The following is a 19,153-nucleotide window of genomic DNA, read 5'->3' on the forward strand; positions in this document are numbered from 1 at the left end:
ACAGCAAACTCCACCACATCGGGGGAAAGTGGCAGAGTGAAAGTGTGAACGACCAAAATGACGGACAAGTAAACAACATTGTCAACTTGACGAACCTCAACGTTCCACAATCCTTCAAAAATCTCCTAGTTTTCGGCAAAAAATTCAATGTACTAACAAGTGAACCCCCCACCCTAGATATCATATGTGCAGCAGAAAAAGCAGAATGTTTTGCACCCAACCTGCAACATGCGGACAGCATACGAACAGCAACAGCAGGCATTTTGCAGAAGGCGGCCCTACAGAAGGCATCCAAATTCCACCCGACCCACCAAAAAATCAGGTCAGTGCTAGCCGAATTCAAATCTTGGCTGGTAGCCAACAACTGTTGGTGCATGAAATCAGATAAATCAAACCAGTATGTGGTCATGTATAAAGGTGACTACTCCTGTAAAATGCATGAAAAACTAAATAGTGATTCATACAAGACCATCGATAGGGACCCAACCGAAAAGTGCAAATGCATAATCAAGCTTTCAGTTGAAAGTTGTGTAATGCTGAACCAGGAAGACTGCAAGCTTCTCTTCAACACCCACCCATCTTCCACCATAGCTTATGGCATTCCAAAAACGCGCAAACAGGGGATTCCGATGCACCGCATCGTTGCAGGGCTCAACCAACCAACAGTCCACCTCACAAAGTGGCTGGAAAAGAAAAATCTCTGAGCACAATCACAAGCTGACCTACATTTTCCGAAACAGCACAGATGCCAAAGAACTAATAACATCAATAGTACAAGCCAACCATGCCAAAATTGCCAGCATAGATATAGTTGAAATGTATAACTCCATCCCAATCGACCTAGCCCTTACCTCAGTGGAAAGATGGCTTTCTGCCAATAAGGTCTCACCAGTGGAAGTGTCCGAGGTATCCAAGTTATTGGAAATCTGCCTCAGGCACAACTATTTTCAATTTCAAGACAAGTATTTCATACAAACAGACGATTTGGCCATTGGCAACCCCCTGTCCCCTCCCATAGCAAACATTGTCATGCACCTAGCTGAAAAAGATATTCTTAACTCACCAGAACTCCGATACATACGATATGGCAGATATGCAGATGACACCTTGGTCGTTTACAAAAGGGAAGAGGAAATAGATCTACTCATGGAAAAACCTAGCAACATTCATCCCAGGTTGAAATTTACAATAGAATGCGAAAACAAAGGCATCCTTAACTTCCTAGATCTATCCATCAAAGGGAGGGGCAACAAATTCACCATCCCTGTCTATAGGAAACCAGGGGCAGGGAACCAGTATATCCACTCCCTTTCCAACCACCCACCCCAACATAAGGCCAATGTATGGCTTAACTTCTACAGAAGAGCTTTCTCGCACTGTTCAAGTGAAGAAGATTTGAAGGAAGAAGTTACCATAGTGATGGACATAGGACTTCAAAATGGATACACAGTACATTAATTCTCTACATGGTGCAGGAAAGCAGAAATGCAAGTATGGAGTAGGTTATACTCCACCCAGCCAGCAGTGATAAAGCTAAATGGATTGCCTTCCCTTACCACCAGACAACATCCAACCGCCTAGCCAAGACCTTGAAACAATATGACATAAAACACGCACACAAACCAACGAACAAAATAGCCAGTGCCCTAAGCAAACACAAGAGATCATTCATTTCCCCACTAGACAACCCAGGTGTATATGATGCCCAGTGTGAGTGCAACTCACACTACATTGGCAGACCAATCAGATATGTCAACGAACGTATACAACAGCACTTGAGGATGCAAATAAATCCCAACCCACTACCGGACTAGCAAGGCACCTCAAGTTCAATAAACACAGGATCCAAAAAGTTTCAGTTAGGCACACATCACACACCCTAATCGACACCAAAATCAAAGAGACGCATGCAATTATGCACTTTCTGTACGAGCTGAATATCTACAGCGGTCAGGCTCATCATGTTTGGCTCCCACTATTACAACAGCTCAAACCCATCACGTGCAGCAGACCAAATGGCTACACCAGCAACCCTACCGGTAGTCGAGGAAAGAACAACAGGAACCAGAAGTCAACCTAACAGTAAAGCATCGAGTTCCCAAGTGGATGGTGGCAGAGGCCACCGAAATTAATAGAACATTTACAAGTAAGTTTTGCAGATATATCTTTAGTAACTCGCTTACGTCTTATATTATCATCCACGTTGTTTATTCCCCTCAACATGAAAAATAGATTTATTACCAAAAGAAAGCTTAAACATTAAATTTTTATTTGTGGAAAAGAGTATTAGACAAATGGTGACCGTTCATGTTTTCACATTCAATTATTCTTGAACTAAAGTTTTTTATCACTCGCCGAAGCCTTGCACGAGGAATAGCAGACTGGCACGCACAGTCAGCGTTTCTGTTCGATCCTAGTGCTTCCAGTGTTTTCAAACCACTGGGACATCCAAGGTCATCAAGATTGAACAGAAACGTTGACTGTGTGCGCCAGTCTGCTATTCCTCGTGCAAGGCTTCGGTGAGTGATCAATAACTTTTGTTCAAGAATAATTGAATGTGAAAACATGAACGGTCACCATTTGTCCAATACTTTTTTCCACTAATAAAAATTTAATGTTTAAGCTTTCATTTAGTAATATCGTAACGAACTGCAAGGTTCTTGGGATCTTACCAAAAATCTTAACCATTATGCTTGGGTGATGTAGCTTTGTCATTCATTCATCCTCGCTGGTGAGCACTCGCCTTTAGCAGATAACATGATGGTAATGGGCAAGAGGTTACTTTTACACATGAAATGGCACAATACTAAGAATTTTGGTTTATATCTTCTAGTTTAGATCAACATTGTTAGAGAAGGATATTACCTGTCTATTCGATGATGAAGAGTTCCTCGGAGAAGACTCTTAGAATTGTTCTATGCAGGCTCGCTCAAGCTCCCCGATGTTTCTCGTTCTTCGATCCAAAGCAAAAGACCCCACGTCGCCCGTTACACTCTAACTTCTCCTTTCTTCCACCACCTGGTTATTGCTCCCTAATACCAGTTGATCAGCAACTTAATTTCAATCAACCAGGAAGATTGATTTGATACTGACTTAGCATTCTTTGAATGCTTAAGAGAGTAACGGCCGACGAAGGAGGTTATTGCTTTTGGCTTTCTACTTTTCTCTAATCAGGGGAAGCTGTTACGATACCTCCCTTGGGAATAAATTTCCAAAATTGAAATTTATATTAGAAATACCCATGTTGATCTATCCTTACAAGTTGGAGTTTTTTTTATTAAAACGTAGAGAAGGAAATAAAATAAAATAAACCATATTTTCCCTGCCCAAACCCAAAAATTAACAGGATTAAAATTGTATAAATACATCAAGTGCAGATGCGGTAACAGGCCATAAGTAATTTGTTAAGTCTTAACTGTTTATGTAACTGGCCGTAAAAACAATGTAAGCAATTCAAACGCACGTGTTTTTCAAAGAGAAAAAAATGTTTTGGTTAGCGTAAGCAATGTTTTCCGCACATAATCAGTCTGTCGGTGTCATAATCACTGGAGGGCGGAGCCCAATGTCTATTTTGTAATGGCCGCCGTGGCCAGTGACGTGCACTGGGGAGTAGCTAGTCTAGCAGAGATAGATCAATCAATCTCACATCTGGAATTATATTCAAATCACAATATTTATTGTCTTGTTAAAGCCGCCACAGCTCATATGCAACACATTTTTTTCCACGCTCTTCTCGTCCATCGGTGTTCTCCGCGGGCAAAGCTGGCTGGATACCCTAGCTCGCTCTTCTTCCGCCTGACCAGTTTTCAGGTAGAAACGGTCGCCTGAAGGAAAAAGGAAGATTTCTACCTCTACCTCCCTTGCCCCCTCTCCCCGCTGCAATGGTTGAAAGCCCGTGCTTTCAGGTCCTCCAGTCTATCTCCTATAGGACAGATAGGGGATTGGTTTCTCATAGATTTTTTTGTAAATCCTCTAAAGAACTCAGGGTAAAATTTTCTCCAGTTCTCTGTATTTACACAACATTTTACACGTTGTACAATATGTTTGTATACTATGGAATGTGGTTTTATTATTTATGAAATGGGGACGTGTTATATGCAGACAATACTGTTATGCTTTCTTTTTTTTCTTTCAAGTATGGAATATATAATGACTAAATTACAAATATGTGCTCGGGCTCTCTTTCACTCTCGTTTTAGTAGTGTTTTATTTAAATATACTACTCTTGGCCTCTAACAGTCATAAATACGGATGTTTTTATTTGGGCAAGAGAACGAGCGCTCATATTGTTGTTGGATTGGTTTATTTTACTTCGCTTTTCTGCCACATTTGGTTATTGCGAAAATGAGGATGAGTGATGATATGATGAAATTGATGAAGGGACCTCGTATGAACAATCCAGGTCAGGATTCGAACCTGTGATGAGTGCGCATTCTTGTCCTATGTGTTGTACTCTGCAGTGAATAATGAAATAATTTGGAATGAAAAATGTATCTCAGAACTCAAAAAGCCAAATGAATATTATTCAAGAAACTACAAAAAAGTGTGCTTTGTTTACTGTTTTGTTTCTGTGCATAAATTGGACTTAAAACACCAAATCAACCAAATGTGCGGGAGTGGTTACCACAGCGCACTACGACACCAGGAGTTCCGGGTTCGAACCCCGACCTGGGCATGGGTGTTCTTTGTGTTTGTACCTTCATTAATTTTATCGTATCAACTTCTCAATTAACCAAATGTAACAAAAAAGCGACGCTAAGTAACAAAAATGAAATCAAATCATTGATTGATTGCTCGATTTGGTTTATTTTACTTCGTCTTTCCGCCACTTTTGGCTAATTGCGAAGATGATACGATACAATTGATGAAGGGACACACACAAAGAATACCCGTGGCCAAGCCGAGATTCGAACCCAGGATCTCTGGCTTAGTAGTCAAATCCAATCGTTCTTTATTTTCGAATGAGGGTGGGGATTACGTGCACTTTTTTTTAGGAATACTGGGCCCTAAAGGGGGGAGGGGTGTGACCCACACCAACCCCACCCCCCTTGAGCACGCCACTAACTGCTACCCCAAGTGTCGACGTCACCCCACGTCACTGGCCGTGGCTATCACTTGATAACACAGAGATGGACACAGTTCGAGGGCATGGCTAGGTACACAAAGATGGCCACTAAAGTGAGAATCATAGAACTTCAGACCTTCTGTAAACAAAAGCACGTGTACCCTTACAGTGTTGCAAACTTATGAAAAAAAATAATCCACATAGCCTGCAAGGTGTAAAAACATTCCATTTTTCAACAGATGCGGAATAAGCAGTGTATCACTGACGACCTGTTGAAAGTTATTGAATGTATGTGAAAAAAAAAAGTTAAAAATGTACATCTTGCCTGGTGGCCGACTTTCAGACTCATCACCGAAGTTCCGGCTCGGGTGTTATTTGTGAGTGTCCCTTCATCAATTTCATCTGACGATCACTCATTCTCATCGTCGGGATTAGCCAAAAGTGGAAGAAAAGCAACTCTAAATTTAAAAAATCAAATACAAAATTTACATCTTATCACCCAGGAGTAAGACGGTTCCGTACCAAAGGATTAATTTTCTCTCATATTTTACTAAAAAAAACCTTGCTAGAAGAATGTGACACATTGAGATAAATTAAGTTTTGAAACCGGGGTCTCTTCATTAAATTTATTTCATGTTTGAAAGTGTTATGATTTATTATTATAGATAATGAAAGTAAGCTAATACATATGATTTGATTGACTAAATTAATAATTATTAATTAGATAAAAATAATGGAAATAACTCATTTGGTTTGATTGATTTGCTTTATTTTACTTCCCCTCGTGTGCCACTTATGGCAAATTAGCGATGGGGATGAATGATGATGATATGACGAAATCGATAAATGGACATTCACAAACATCCATGCCCAGGCCACAATTCGAACCCGGGACCCCTGGCGTCATAGCGCGATGTGCTAACCACTCCGTCACGGGGGCGGCTAACTAATTTGGAATTCAAATATCACCTATCCCTCATCGTCTCGTTACTAATGACAAATGTGCGTGTCGATCTACACCTCAATGTCACACATTCCAGTATCTTCCAGAGTGTACTTCAACATCTCTAAAGTTACTTCATCCAAAAACACACTCGTATGTCCTTATCATCCCGTTCAAAAATGCTGGATTATGCAGCAAAGACACCAAGCGAAACTTAGAGAAGCATAAAAGTGGGGAAAGAAGACTGTAGAATACAGAAATATTTTGAGGTAGTCACATTTTATTGTACGCTACATATAAAACAAAATGCATATTTATGGGTGAATTTTTAAATATTGTCACATTTTTCTTCTCCTTTGTTGAGAGGTGTTCATTTTAAATCAACCTCCCTCACCCTACGGCCTGCCCTCCTTCACCCGCAAAAGTATTCCGGAGTGTGAGGATGTCACCATCCGGATGGTGAACACCTCTGGATTATAGATCGACTCCTGTGTCCCATCCCCGGAGGATCGTCACTGACAATGTGAAATCACACTATCATATGCCGACATTCGACATACCACTTCCGTTTCTGTACTTGACTTAGTGAGAAGTATTGAGGTTGGCAACAGCCTAATAACGGATTTCTTCCGCATCATGTAGTCCGTTCTATGAAAGTAAGCTAATGGAAGAAGAATGTGTAAATTACATTGCATTATACATTTTAAAATATATTTTCATTAAAGGTTTCTGTCTATAATAATAATACGTGGTTATTGTATAAATTACAATCGATCACGTGAACAGTAAGAAAATAGTGCCAGTTTCGAACATGGCGACTTCCATGCGTGCAGGAAGGTCTCCCGTGTTTTCAGAGTAGTCTTTCGGAAATACAGCCGTTTGAAAAGTGGCAAGAAGCAGGTTGTTCTTAACGTTTATGTGACGTTGTGTCGGTGCTATCCTGAGCAAGCAGTGAAGTTGGTGTCCAAGTGTAATTGTGTGTCTGCGTCTTTGTGTTTTCGGTGCGGTGAAATAAAGGAAAACGACCGGTCAAGTTGCGAGTCCCGCGAAAAAAACACGTTGTTGCTCGTATAAACAAGTACACCGATTTTGAGAAGCGCAATACAACACGAGGTGCTTTCGTATTCTTTCAATCAAAGAGCCGTCCTGTCCACTGTTGGGAAGATGTTGATAGTGATGATTGATGACGATCTCCCCAATTTTAGCAGTCGACGTTAAATCGCCTCTTGTGCCACGTTGAGTTCCTTTTTGGGAAGCAAATTTGACAGACCGTATTGTGACAGGATGATGTCTAGCGCCGAAAATGCCTCAAGTTCAAAAAGGAACTGCTGAATCAAGGTAAGAAAATACATTACTTGCATGAGACGTGCGTAAATAATGTGCTTATTATCGTCTTCTTGTTTTCTAGTGCACAAGAAACCGAGTGAAAGATAAACAATCTCTTTTTATTCCCCGGCTTATCTTTGTTTAGCTTCTGTTAAAACTGGCGGTATATTTGTTGCACAAAGGAGAAAACAATACTCTACATGTCAACAATGTTGGGCAATAATTTGGTGGAAGAGGAAGCAATAAGACCAAAAGGCTTGAATTTACTGAAACGAATATCTCACTCTCTTGTATAACTTTGGTGCTGTCATACTGAGAGAGGAGGGGGGGAAGGGGGATCTGTTAACCCAGTGTCAGATATATGGGACTTTTGGCGTAGAAAAATATGTTCATTCTTGAACAAGAACACGTATTTAATCACTTGTAGAAAATGTATTATTCTTCAATGTGTAGATTATCAGTTAAAATAAGAATAAGTTTTTCCATGTTACGTAAAATTAAAGGTTGCGAGTGAGCAGCATATGATGGCCGTGTCATTCACGAACAGCTGGCGTGGAGTGATACGTTACTCGAAGTGAGACGGTTGTTTACAGAAGGTCGGAAGGTTCGTGATTCTTACTGTAGTCACGTGATTGTCCCCAAGAATTTCGATGTCACATGTGTTTGGCAATAGCGCGCCAGAGGCGAGCGGCCTGTTTACACAAGTACATGTTGTGAAGGAACTGTATTGCATACATGGGCATCCGGAAGGGGGGGCAAGGTGGGGCCGTGCCCCCCCCCCCCTCTTGAAAACTAAAGTCAACCAAAAATTACATATTTCACACATATAATTTAATTTCAGCCACAATAATGTGTGTTAATTATTGCACAAACATGATAAATTCAAATTTAAGCAATGTTTTTTGAGGGATGAGCACTATTATTGGGGAAAATATGCCATGTTGCCCCCACCTGGAAAAATAATACCTTCCTTGCCCCTCCCTGGAAAAAATCCTGCAGACGTCCATGATTGCATAACATTGAAACAATATGATGAGTGCAATCCACACTGGTGCTCACACAGTAGTTTTATAAAACACACGTGTTCGCCGAAAGTGTTGTCACTATAGTTCGTTGATCACAAAGGTTCCTAGGATCGCTGAGGCACTAACTGGAATTACAGAAGTAAGTATGAAGTAAGTAAGTAAGTATCCAGGAAACACACACATACTGTTGTGGGTGAAACTTGCCGTTGATTCCCTGTGGGATTTCCCTTTGGAAATTGATACACTTGATAACTTTACTGCGATGTTTTCTTCAAAACTGGTAAGAAAACTACCGACAAAGGCATGTAAACTTTTGCACCACATAACTTTGTGTTATTATGGGTACATGGAGATATATGCCGTGTTAACTGCACTGTTGATTAGCATAGTTCAGTGCACTTAATGATGAATAAATAGTTTCTAAAGCATTTTGCATGGTATACTCCCGTTACACAACTGGTTGCACACAGATTTTGATTTTCAACAGTTCTTTCAAGGAACTAAGAAACTGTCGACAAATTTGTAGACACTGACGAAACAAGAGTTTTGTCATGCAACATTTTCACTTAAACCATGTAAAATTGCACTGTTGATAAGTATAGTTTGTGCATTTATGGAAAAGTGAATGAAACATGATGTGTTGAATCTCATTAAGTACACTCCTGTGCATGACGGTAAAAGACAGGTTGCACACACTGGAAGGTTCTTCTTTGTGCATGTAAAACTGCTTTACATGGAAGTTGTAGAGTTGAATGTTACTCATTAAGTGTCACATAAAATGCACTTTTGTAAACACTGCGGCATGACCTTGTAAGAGGGGTCATGCACATTTTGTAATGTAAGTGTACAGAGGTGAGAAGTGGAAACACTAGGATACGTCCTTGATGAATTTCTGCTTCTTCATTGGGTGAAATTTACAAAGACTGGCAGATTTTGGGGAAAAGTTTACACATAATGATGACTTGCATTATGTAAGTTGCACTTTTGATGGAAGTAGCATGATATTTGTGGAAAGCAATGATGCACTTTCAGAACAGAAGCATATTGTGTGTAGTTTGTGGGGACAAATCTACGGTATTCATTCTTCTCTCTGATAGTCTGTTCTCTTCCCTGCTCCCTCTTCATGTCTTCTGTTCTTCTTTTCTGCATCTCTTCTGTTCTTGTTTTGGGGGGGAACATTGATGGGGAAAAGGACTGAAGAATTTAGTCCGGTGTGGGAGTTTCTTCTTATAGCAAGGGTGGAAAGTGTTTGTTGCATGTACTAAAATACTGGAGCTAGAGTGCTGGCTCACATGGCTGTTGCATGCTGTTTTCCTGGGAAGCAAAACTGTCAGTATGCGTGCCGATTCGGGTTCAAATCTCGTTCTCCTCGCTGGTGATTGGTCAAACTGCTGCATGTTGATTCCCAAATAGATAAGCTGGGAAAATCCTTCTCCTGTTGATAGCTCTTGACTGGTGTGATGAATAGAGAGACTTAGGTAAAGGATAAAGTATAATTTCATAGACGGGAAATGAGGAAAGGGGCGTTGATCTAGACTTATTAACACAAATAACAAAATTCCATTGCTGTGCCATACCTTGTATGAACATTTATAATTTACCATGAAAATGCAAATTAAAAGGGACTAATAACTATTAGAATAATAAAATATATGGATAAGCTTATAATAAATCAGTTTTGTCACATTTATTTGAGAATTCATAAAGAAACCAATGAAATATTTGTTAAATTTATCGAAACTATTACTTCTATTTTCCCTTGTGCTATGAGAAATGTCTTGTTGTCAATAGAAAGATGAGTATAACTTGAAATTGAATTTATTTAGTGACATGCCTAAAGGTGCTAATTTGTGATCTTTAAAACATCATAACAATTAGTCACGGTGCCTATTTGTGACGGTTCACTGCTGGTCCAAATACATGTGATAATACGTATCGATTACCCCGTATGCATGGAAGTGATGCTGAATTTGACTTGCTTGCTTATTTTAAAACCTTGAAATTTCTGTCACACCGAAAATTAGTAAAATTGTAGAACATTTAGATGAAAATTTATTTTGATTGTTATTAAAGTGCCCGCCAATGGACATAAAAGATATAAACTGACCATAATTTTGCTTGAAAATAACATTAAAGGAAAGGGGGGTTGCCGACTTTGCGTGCCCCCTTAAAAAAATAGTCTCGAGTGATTTGTCAACTAGAGTTAATTAATTATGATGAACATTTTCACAAAATAATTACTGAAATTGCCGTAGATTGTGATTAAATCGTTCTAAAATTCCTAATTATTATTTATATCTAATAGCATTAAATTTATCAAAAACTCGCTCAAGTTGTGAAGAATAACAGAGGAAATAACCCTTGGTGTTATATATATAGATGCAGTGATTCTAATAGTGTTGCCGTTTATAAACATTCTTTTGTGCATGTATTAATGCTCCCTTTGCGTGGACGTAAGATCTTGTCATAAAGACAGTTCTCAGAATTTGAACATTAAAATTGGCAACATTTTTAAAATCTGGCACCATTGTGCCACATAAAGAATTTGCTGAATTGTGTTTTCGTCCCGTGTGTTGCTGTTGAGAAAATACATGTCGCCCAAGACTGAAGTTATCCGCTTGTCGGTACGTAATGCGATGCGCGGGGAGCGCGGGTTGTAAAGCTGATATAGCAAATTCCGGGTCTGGCCGCTTCGAGATGAAGATAATTCTGCCTTTTGAACGAAGGCAAGTTTTTCGTTCCGTGGCTGCGCCGACAATTCCTGAAGATGGCTGATGGTTCCCGAAGATCTTTGCCTTTTGGCCAGTGGGGGCGGAAAGTTGGCTAGGAGAGAGAAGAAAAAAAAATGTCACGGGAGGGCAAGAGGGGAAATTCGCTTCGTCGCAGTCATGCTGAGGTTTGATTGTCAGTTGCGGATTGCTGCTTTCGGCTACGCACGCAGAAATTTTAAACCTGTTTATACTCAATGCCCGTCTTCTAAATTGAAATGTTTTAAACTTTTGATTCCGGCGACGTTGCATGTCTCGAGGCGAGTGATAAAGCTTCAACCCGGAGCCATGGTTATTTAAGAATTACCAGGCAGGCAGTCTATGTAGGACGAAGTTGTTCTTAAGATGGGAGATTCTCTTTCAGTCTGAGAGGTCGTCATAAGTGTCATGATTGATGAAACTAATTTTTATTGTTACTGGGGAAGGATTATTATTGCTATTCTCTCTGTTACAAGGATTACTTGGGATTTCATCATGTGAAACGGGTGATTCCTGGCTTGGGATAGGTACATAAAAAAGGAAAGTTAAAAATTGTACTTACGTATGTGAGTATAGTGCTCTTATTGTAGAACGACGTTTCAGAGATTGACTATCTCTTTCCTCAGGTTCGTATAAAAAACTAAGTACTTGGCATAGTACTGCGTCAAAAATGTAATATGAGGATTGTGGTTAAGGGTTGGTTAGGATACATTTATACTATACTATACTATGCCAAGTACTTAGTTTTTTATACGAACCTGAGGAAAGAGATAGTCAATCTCTGAAACATCGTTCTACAATAAGAGCACTATACTCACATACGTAAGTACAATTTTTAACTTTCCTTTTTTAAATTCTGGATTTGTGAGTAACACGCGACTAACCTACAAAATGGGATAGGTACTTGGACACTTGCTATCTTGCTTGCCTGGGTGGGGGGGATGGGAATTGAAGTGGTTTGCGTGTATTGTACACAGGTGCTGGGGTTGGATGGCCTTACTAAAACTTCTTTGTTCCATTCCACTGTACAAGGGGTGACAAACTGGGTTCGCTACTATTTTCGCATATGGATTGATCTGAATTTGCTCTAATTGCAGTTATTTCCGGCGAGTTTTCTTTTTGTCCTAACTGTACAAAAGAAGGGGGAGGGGTAACATTGACATAAAGATGGGCTGAATGTTCCAGAGTTGAATCTACTTTGTCGTACAAATGTTCTACTAATGAAAAGTCATTATTTAGGTTGGTTAAATATATGTCTTCATTACTTTCTTTCTTTGTTAAAACAGGTCTGGTGCTTTTGCAATGAAACTAGCATGTTATCATAAATAAAATGAGGCAAAAGATGAAAACTGCTAAAATTAATCCCGTAAAGATATTATGGGGATATTTAAAAGATTCTTTTAACAATTCTAGGAAGGATAAGGCTTTAACATCTAAGAGAACACAATTTATGATTAGTAGAAATCCTAAAATTTGCATCGTTACTTGGTAACTGAGCTGTTTCCCTATTAATTAAATGTTAATATTACAGCCTCCTTGCTTTGTACTTAAACTTTACAGTTTGATGTTTACGATGAATTGGTACAGGTTTATGGGGAGGTGAAAAACTTATTTGAGCTTGCCCATCTGAAAAGTAAAAGAAAAATTGTTCTATAATTATGCGATGATTACTAATGTCACAAAAAATGGAAAATGTGTTCTCTCTTGTCATTTTTAGATATGTTTAGCATAATATGTTGGTTGTAAAATTATAACTAAAACCAATAGTGGTTTAAACTTCATCATTTTGCCAATAGCAAGATGTTAAACTTTTCTATTTTTTGGATTGTCATCCAAAATCGAAAATTCGTGTTATGTACACCTGCGATTATTGTCGCTTCTCTCTCGTATTCTTGTTTTCCATGGAAAATACATTATAAATACCTTGGCGCTTCTTCTTCCTTCCTCTTTTCCTGTAAACTAGAGATTTTGTGACATAATCTTATGCTGGTGCTTTTTATACCGCTGGGGGTGTATTTCATCGCATTTAGAGTAATTTGATTACCTTTTGGTAAATTAAAGCCGTACAAAAGAAATATTTTAAGCACTTTTGATGTTATAATTTGAGACCTGTTGTTCGAGCATTATTCTTCTTATCTTAATGAACTTCTTCTTCCTCTTCTTGTTCAACGTTCTCGTTCTCTTCGCCTGATTAGTCATCCGTCTTTAGGCGTTGAATCACTACAGAGTCAATAATGGTTTTGCCTTGTTTATTTTTAAACTGGATCCTGTATGTATTGGGATTTTCCTGTTCAAGGATCGTCCCTGGTCCCTTGAAAAGTCCACTGAAGCACTTAGTGGACCGATTCTTTGGTTGGCATTGTATATCAACACCTTGTCTCCTGGAGCGAAATGGATATTTTTCCTTTTCCTGTCATAGTACTTTTTAAGATTCTTGTGTCTCTTCTGTAGATTTTCGGCTTCTGCTGTTCTGGCTTTTTCCAGAACTCGAAATCGAACTTCGTTTGCTACGTTCTGGCATGGGCTGTTGTTATGTAAAGCCTGTTCCCATGGTAATCATGATTCAAAGCCGTGCAACAAGTAGAATGGAGAAAAATGCAAGTTTTGATTTTTCATGACGTTATAGCTGTATACACTTGGTTGTAAGTAGTCCGACTAATTTGTGTGATTTGAGCTAACATAGTGTTTCATCATACTTTGTAATGCGCCATTATTTACCTCCTGTAGGCCTAATAAATTATGCTGTGCAACAGGGGCAAACTTGACCTTTATACCCAATTTGTCATTTAATTCCTGGAATAGTTTTGAGGTGAAACCGGATCCTCTGTCCGTATATATCTCACTTACAGTACCATAGCGTAGTATTATTTTGTCGTATAAAAATCCTGCTGCTGTACTAGCTGATGTATCGGCTACAGCCTACCCTATCATGTATCGGGTGCCAAAATCTGTGGCGGCGATAATATAACGGTGGCAATTCTCCCGATGCTGGAAAGGTCCTGAGAAATCTATTGCAATGCACTGGAATGGCCTTTGTGGCGGAAATGTACACAATTCTCCATAAGGCAATCCCGTGATTCGTTTATTTTGCTGACAAGTGATGCATTCTCTTATTTTCTTTTGGATGAATTGCTTCATATCCGGGAAATACACTCTTCCTAGAGCAGTGCTGTATGTTTTGCTAAAACCTAAATGTGCTCCTCCAATTGGCGAACTGTGCATGGTTTCAATGATTTGGTCTCGCAATTATTTTGGGATACACAAGAGCTTCTTTGTACTGCCACCTAGTCTGTGCTGTCTGTACGAAAGTCAGTCTTCCAATAAATGAAGATAGGCTTGTCTTTAAACTGAGAGGGGGGGGTTGTTCCCCTCCCCATTTTCCTGGTCTTCCAAAACTCAGATTATTGGGCTGAAAAAGGAGTCCTCGCGCTGGTGTTTGGCCACATCTAAAGTGTCGTCCCAAAGTAGTAGGGTCCTGGGTTCGAGCGGCTGTTCTTCGGTGTTGTTTTCTTCAGGCCTGGTTCCACACTCCCTGCTTATTGGGTCCGCGTTGTTCTGCATTGTCTTCACGTGGATAGGAGTAAATGACAACTCTTCCAGTAAAATATTCCACCTAATTAATATCGAACTGAGATTTGTAGTTGATTTAATGTATGTTATAGCTTGGTTGTCCATGTGAAGATTGAAGTGAGATTGTATCAAAAAGAAACGAAAGGATTTGAAAGCGTATAAAATCGCTGTCAATGACACTTAGTTTTTTCTCACTTTCACTAAGTACTCTGCTACAATAGCAGACTGGCTGGTATTCTCCTTGTGCATTAGGCTGCATGAGCACGCCACTGACTGCATGTGAACTTGCATCCGTAAACATTTTGGTATTCTTTTCCGCACTGTAAGGAAATAGGACAGGAGTTGAAATTAATGCTGCTTTTAGTTTTTCAAAAGCTGCTTGTTGTTCCGTGCCCCACGTGAACTTTTTGTCTTTGCCAACCAATTTCTGTAAGGGCATAGCGATGTCTGAAAAGTGTTTGATGTATTTCCTTACATATGAACATAGTCCAAGGAACATTCTAATTTTCTTGGTAGTAGTTGGAGTCCTGTAGTTTTTTATTGATGATATTATCTTATCTGAAATTCGATATCACTGGGGTACCACATTGTGACCAAGCGCTACTACCTCGCTGTAGGCAAAACTACACTTCTCGTAATTTAACTTTAAACCTGCCTTCTGTAAGCAAATGAACATTTGTTCTAGAGTCGTCAGCATTTCTTCAAACGTGCTAGAAAATGTAAATAAGTCATCTACATAAAAAGCAAGCTGTACACATCTTGTCATGGCCGCTGGTGACGTAACGTGACCCATGGGACAAAAGTTCATGACAAATTGACCTTTGGATGGTATAGTGAAAGCGATATACTGCGTGGAATCGTCCGATAATGGTATCTGAAAGTAGCCCGATTTTAAATCTGCCGTACAGTAATACCATTTGCCAACCATATTGTGAAGAATTTCGGAAATATTCGGTAACGCTATGGCATCGAACACAGACCTTGCATTAAGAGCTCTAAGGTCCTGTACCATTCTATATTTACCATTCTTCTTCTTAACAAGTATGATGGGAGAGTTAAAGGGTGACGTAGCCGGACTTATAACGCCATTTTCCAAAAGAGTGTCTATTTGTTCATTTATTTCTGAACACAAGTGTACTGGAATTGGGTATGCTGGAACATGAAATTCAGAATCGTCTTTAAGTCTTATTTTATGAGTGTAATTTGTGGCCCGTCCGATGTCCTGATCTGACCACGCAAAAACATTTATGTACTTTTCTAATAATTTTAAAAGTTTCTGCTTCTGATGAGGCTCCAGTGCTGGATTTATATCCAGTTTACTTATGTCTGGCATTGTACTGGGTTCGGTTCTGGATTCTCTGACTACATTAACCTGAGCACTTTCATCATTTCTTTCCTCACTGGAATTGGGGCTTTCCCAATTTTCAGCTGTACCAATGCGTGCCCCTTAACTATGACATTATAATTATTAGGATTCGTGATCCAAATTAAAGGTGATTCTGTATTTATGACAGCTCTGGGCACTAATAACCCTGTTTTTGCCTGTAATTGCAAATCTGGTTCTAGAAAGCTTAATTTCTTGTCATTTGAATTTACAAGTTCTACTGGTACACACAAGTGAGTCCTGGGTTTGAGTCTAATTTTCTTAGAAGTGATATATTCCGGCACTAGAGCAGTACTCATCAGATTCACAACTTTTACAGACACATCGAAGATTTTCTTGTGTTCAGTTCTAATCTGGTTTTGCGGAGGCGTTCCAAATCGCCGTAAGGTGAGCCGATTTTCATTAAAATCTAATGTTGCCTTTTGGCCCCTTATAAAAATCATTGCCCAGTATGGTCCCATGTTCAAAATTTGGAACAACGCGAAAAGCATGTTTAAAATTGTGACCATTTATAGAAAAGGTGATGATAACAATTTCCTTTATGGCGAGATGATGATTTGACACCCCCCTTATGGCTGTGGAAATTTTGAAATGTTTTGCCTCTGGAGGTATAACCTTATCACTGCAAACACTGATTTCCGATCCACTGTCCACAAGAAATCTTCGATTCTGCCCACTTACACGTGCATTTATGTATATTAAATCTTGTTGAGGAAAAGTAGAGACCGTTATTTGTTTGCTATTGGCCACTATGCATTCATCTCTGTAATTTGTAGTTACGATTGGTTTAAATTGTCCCTATTTTGCAAGCACGTATCGTCTGTGTGATTTGGATAATCACACACCCTGCAGCGCTGCGTTTCACGCCACTCGCTCTGCTCTCCTCCACCTCGCGGCGAGGAAGATGAAAATCCGCGCGGATTTTGCCCGCACCAATGCCCCTGTGCACGTTGGTTGTAATATCTGTCGCGATTTTCAAAGTTTGACCTGTAATTTCTTGGTCGTCTATAGTAATTTGTCCTTCTGTAATTACCCCGGTATGCCCCCCGGTCATAATTGTTTCTTTGTAATTCACCTCTATTTGTATTATCTCTATTTTGGTTATGGCATTCTGAATCAGTAGTCGTTTGCTTTTCCTGTTTTTCAATAACTTCATTTAATTTCAAGGTGAGGCTAGCTAATTGTGCTTCTAGTCCGGTTTCTTGAGCCTGGACTCCTGGGTTCGATGATTTTATTTTCGTTGTTTTTAACTGCTCGACTTCATCTTGCAAGGACTTGACACTTGCATTCAAATAGAGATTAGCCTGTGCATATGCTGAATCGCGATTTCCAGCACTCATCCCTTGAAAGTTGATATACTGCTGTGGCTTGCATGTTCCGCCGGAAGGAAAAAATAAACTGTCCTTCTGAGCTTTGCATGCAATTTCTTGCAGTTTACTTTGCCTCATTAAATATTGAGCCTTCTCGAACGCTTTTAAATCTGTGAGTAATTCGGGCACTGATCCATAACCCTTGTTATATGTTTCCCTTATGTAATCAGGTAATAAAATCTGACTTATGTGTTTTATCTGCTTATGCATTGGCATATTAGGATCTGATTTTACAAGCAATAGTTGCTTGTCTCTAACATAATTAGAAACTGGCTCGTTCTTATGATGTAATCTGTATCTAATTTGCTCCTCTAATTGGAGTTTGTCTAACGACCCAGTGAATTACCGCGAAGTTTGGTCTTTACAATGTCATACGTCCTATTTTGATTTTCCTGTACTTGAGACCAAACTTCATGCCATCTTAAAGGTGGTCAACCCAACAAAGCTGGTAACATTTCTAATTTCTTTGCGTTGTCCCAGCCACTTAAAATGGCTAGGCTCTCAAATTTGTCCAAAAATTTAGAAATATCTTCCCCTGCTACACCCTGAAATTGCATACTTTCTAGCATCATAGGGTGAACAAAGTGTGAAAGAGCCATGTTCCTAATTGGGTGTGGGGATGAATTACTAGCTGAGGTTCCTGTCTCAGGGCTGATCCCGGGAGACACAATTGGGGGGGAGTTATCTTTGTTATTGTAAAATTGCTGTTCGAAGAGCTTGGTGCTTTGTCTGGTATTTATTGGGCTGCGTTTACTTATTGGCGTGAAGCTTGCGCTATTACTGCTTTGATCTAAATTAAAATTTACAGTTCTTTCGGCCAATCTAATTATTTGGTTAAGAGTTTCATTCAGTTCATCCTCTGAGCTAGAACTCGACATTTATCATAGTAAGAATAATTTTCCCTGACCTTTAGCATTAAAAAAAAAAATGCGTGCCGCCTTATGAATTCTCTATTTTAAATGCGTACATAAACAGTTAATGATTTTAACATTTTCATCATGAGTTTCATCCTTTCTTATCCTGATTAAGTGTAACTGAGCAAGCGTAAATAAATAAAAAAATATATATGGCTGAAATCCTGGTTCTAGATTCTTAATTTTCATTTATTTCAAATTGAAATGAATGAAAATTCCAGCACCTCCATCCACGTAAAGAACTGCAAGGTTTGTGGGATCTTACCAAAAATCTTAACCATTATGCTTGGGTGATGTAGCTTTGTCATTCATTCATCCTCACTGGTGAGCACTCGCCCTTAGCAGATAACATGATGGTAATGGACAAGAGGTTACTTTTACACATGAAATTGCACAATACTAAGAATTTGGGTTTATATATTCTAGTTTAGATCAACATTGTCAGAGAAGGATATTACCTGTCTATTCGATGATGAAGAGTTCCTCGGAGAAGACTCTTAGAATTGTTCTATGCAGGCTCGCTCAAGCTCCCCGATGTTTCTCGTTCCTCGATCCAAAGCAAAAGACCCCACGTCGCCAGTTACACTCTAACTTCTCCCTTCTTCCACCACCTGGTTATTGCTCCCTAATACCTGTTGATCAGCAACTTAATTTCAATCAACCAGGAAGATTGATTTGATACTGACCTAGCATTCTTTGAATGCTTGAGAGAGTAATGGCTGACGAAGGAGGTTATTGCTTTTGGCTTGCTACTTTTCTCTAATCAGGGGGAACCTGTTACGACATATCTATTTTTATACAAAGAATTT

The 19,153-nt window shown here is 39.3% G+C and overlaps 1 protein-coding gene across 2 annotated transcripts in view; it reads left to right on the plus strand.

The window, feature by feature from the left end:
* Dhc1 (dynein axonemal heavy chain 1) overlaps positions 1–19,153 on the plus strand; it is a 344,548-nt gene that overhangs the window by 181,401 nt on the left and 143,994 nt on the right. The gene's annotated exons all lie outside the window — the stretch shown is intronic.

Source organism: Lepisma saccharinum, chromosome 23 (assembly GCF_977018435.1).
Source record: "Lepisma saccharinum chromosome 23, izLepSacc3.1, whole genome shotgun sequence".
Taxonomy (NCBI): domain Eukaryota; kingdom Metazoa; phylum Arthropoda; class Insecta; order Zygentoma; family Lepismatidae; genus Lepisma; species Lepisma saccharinum.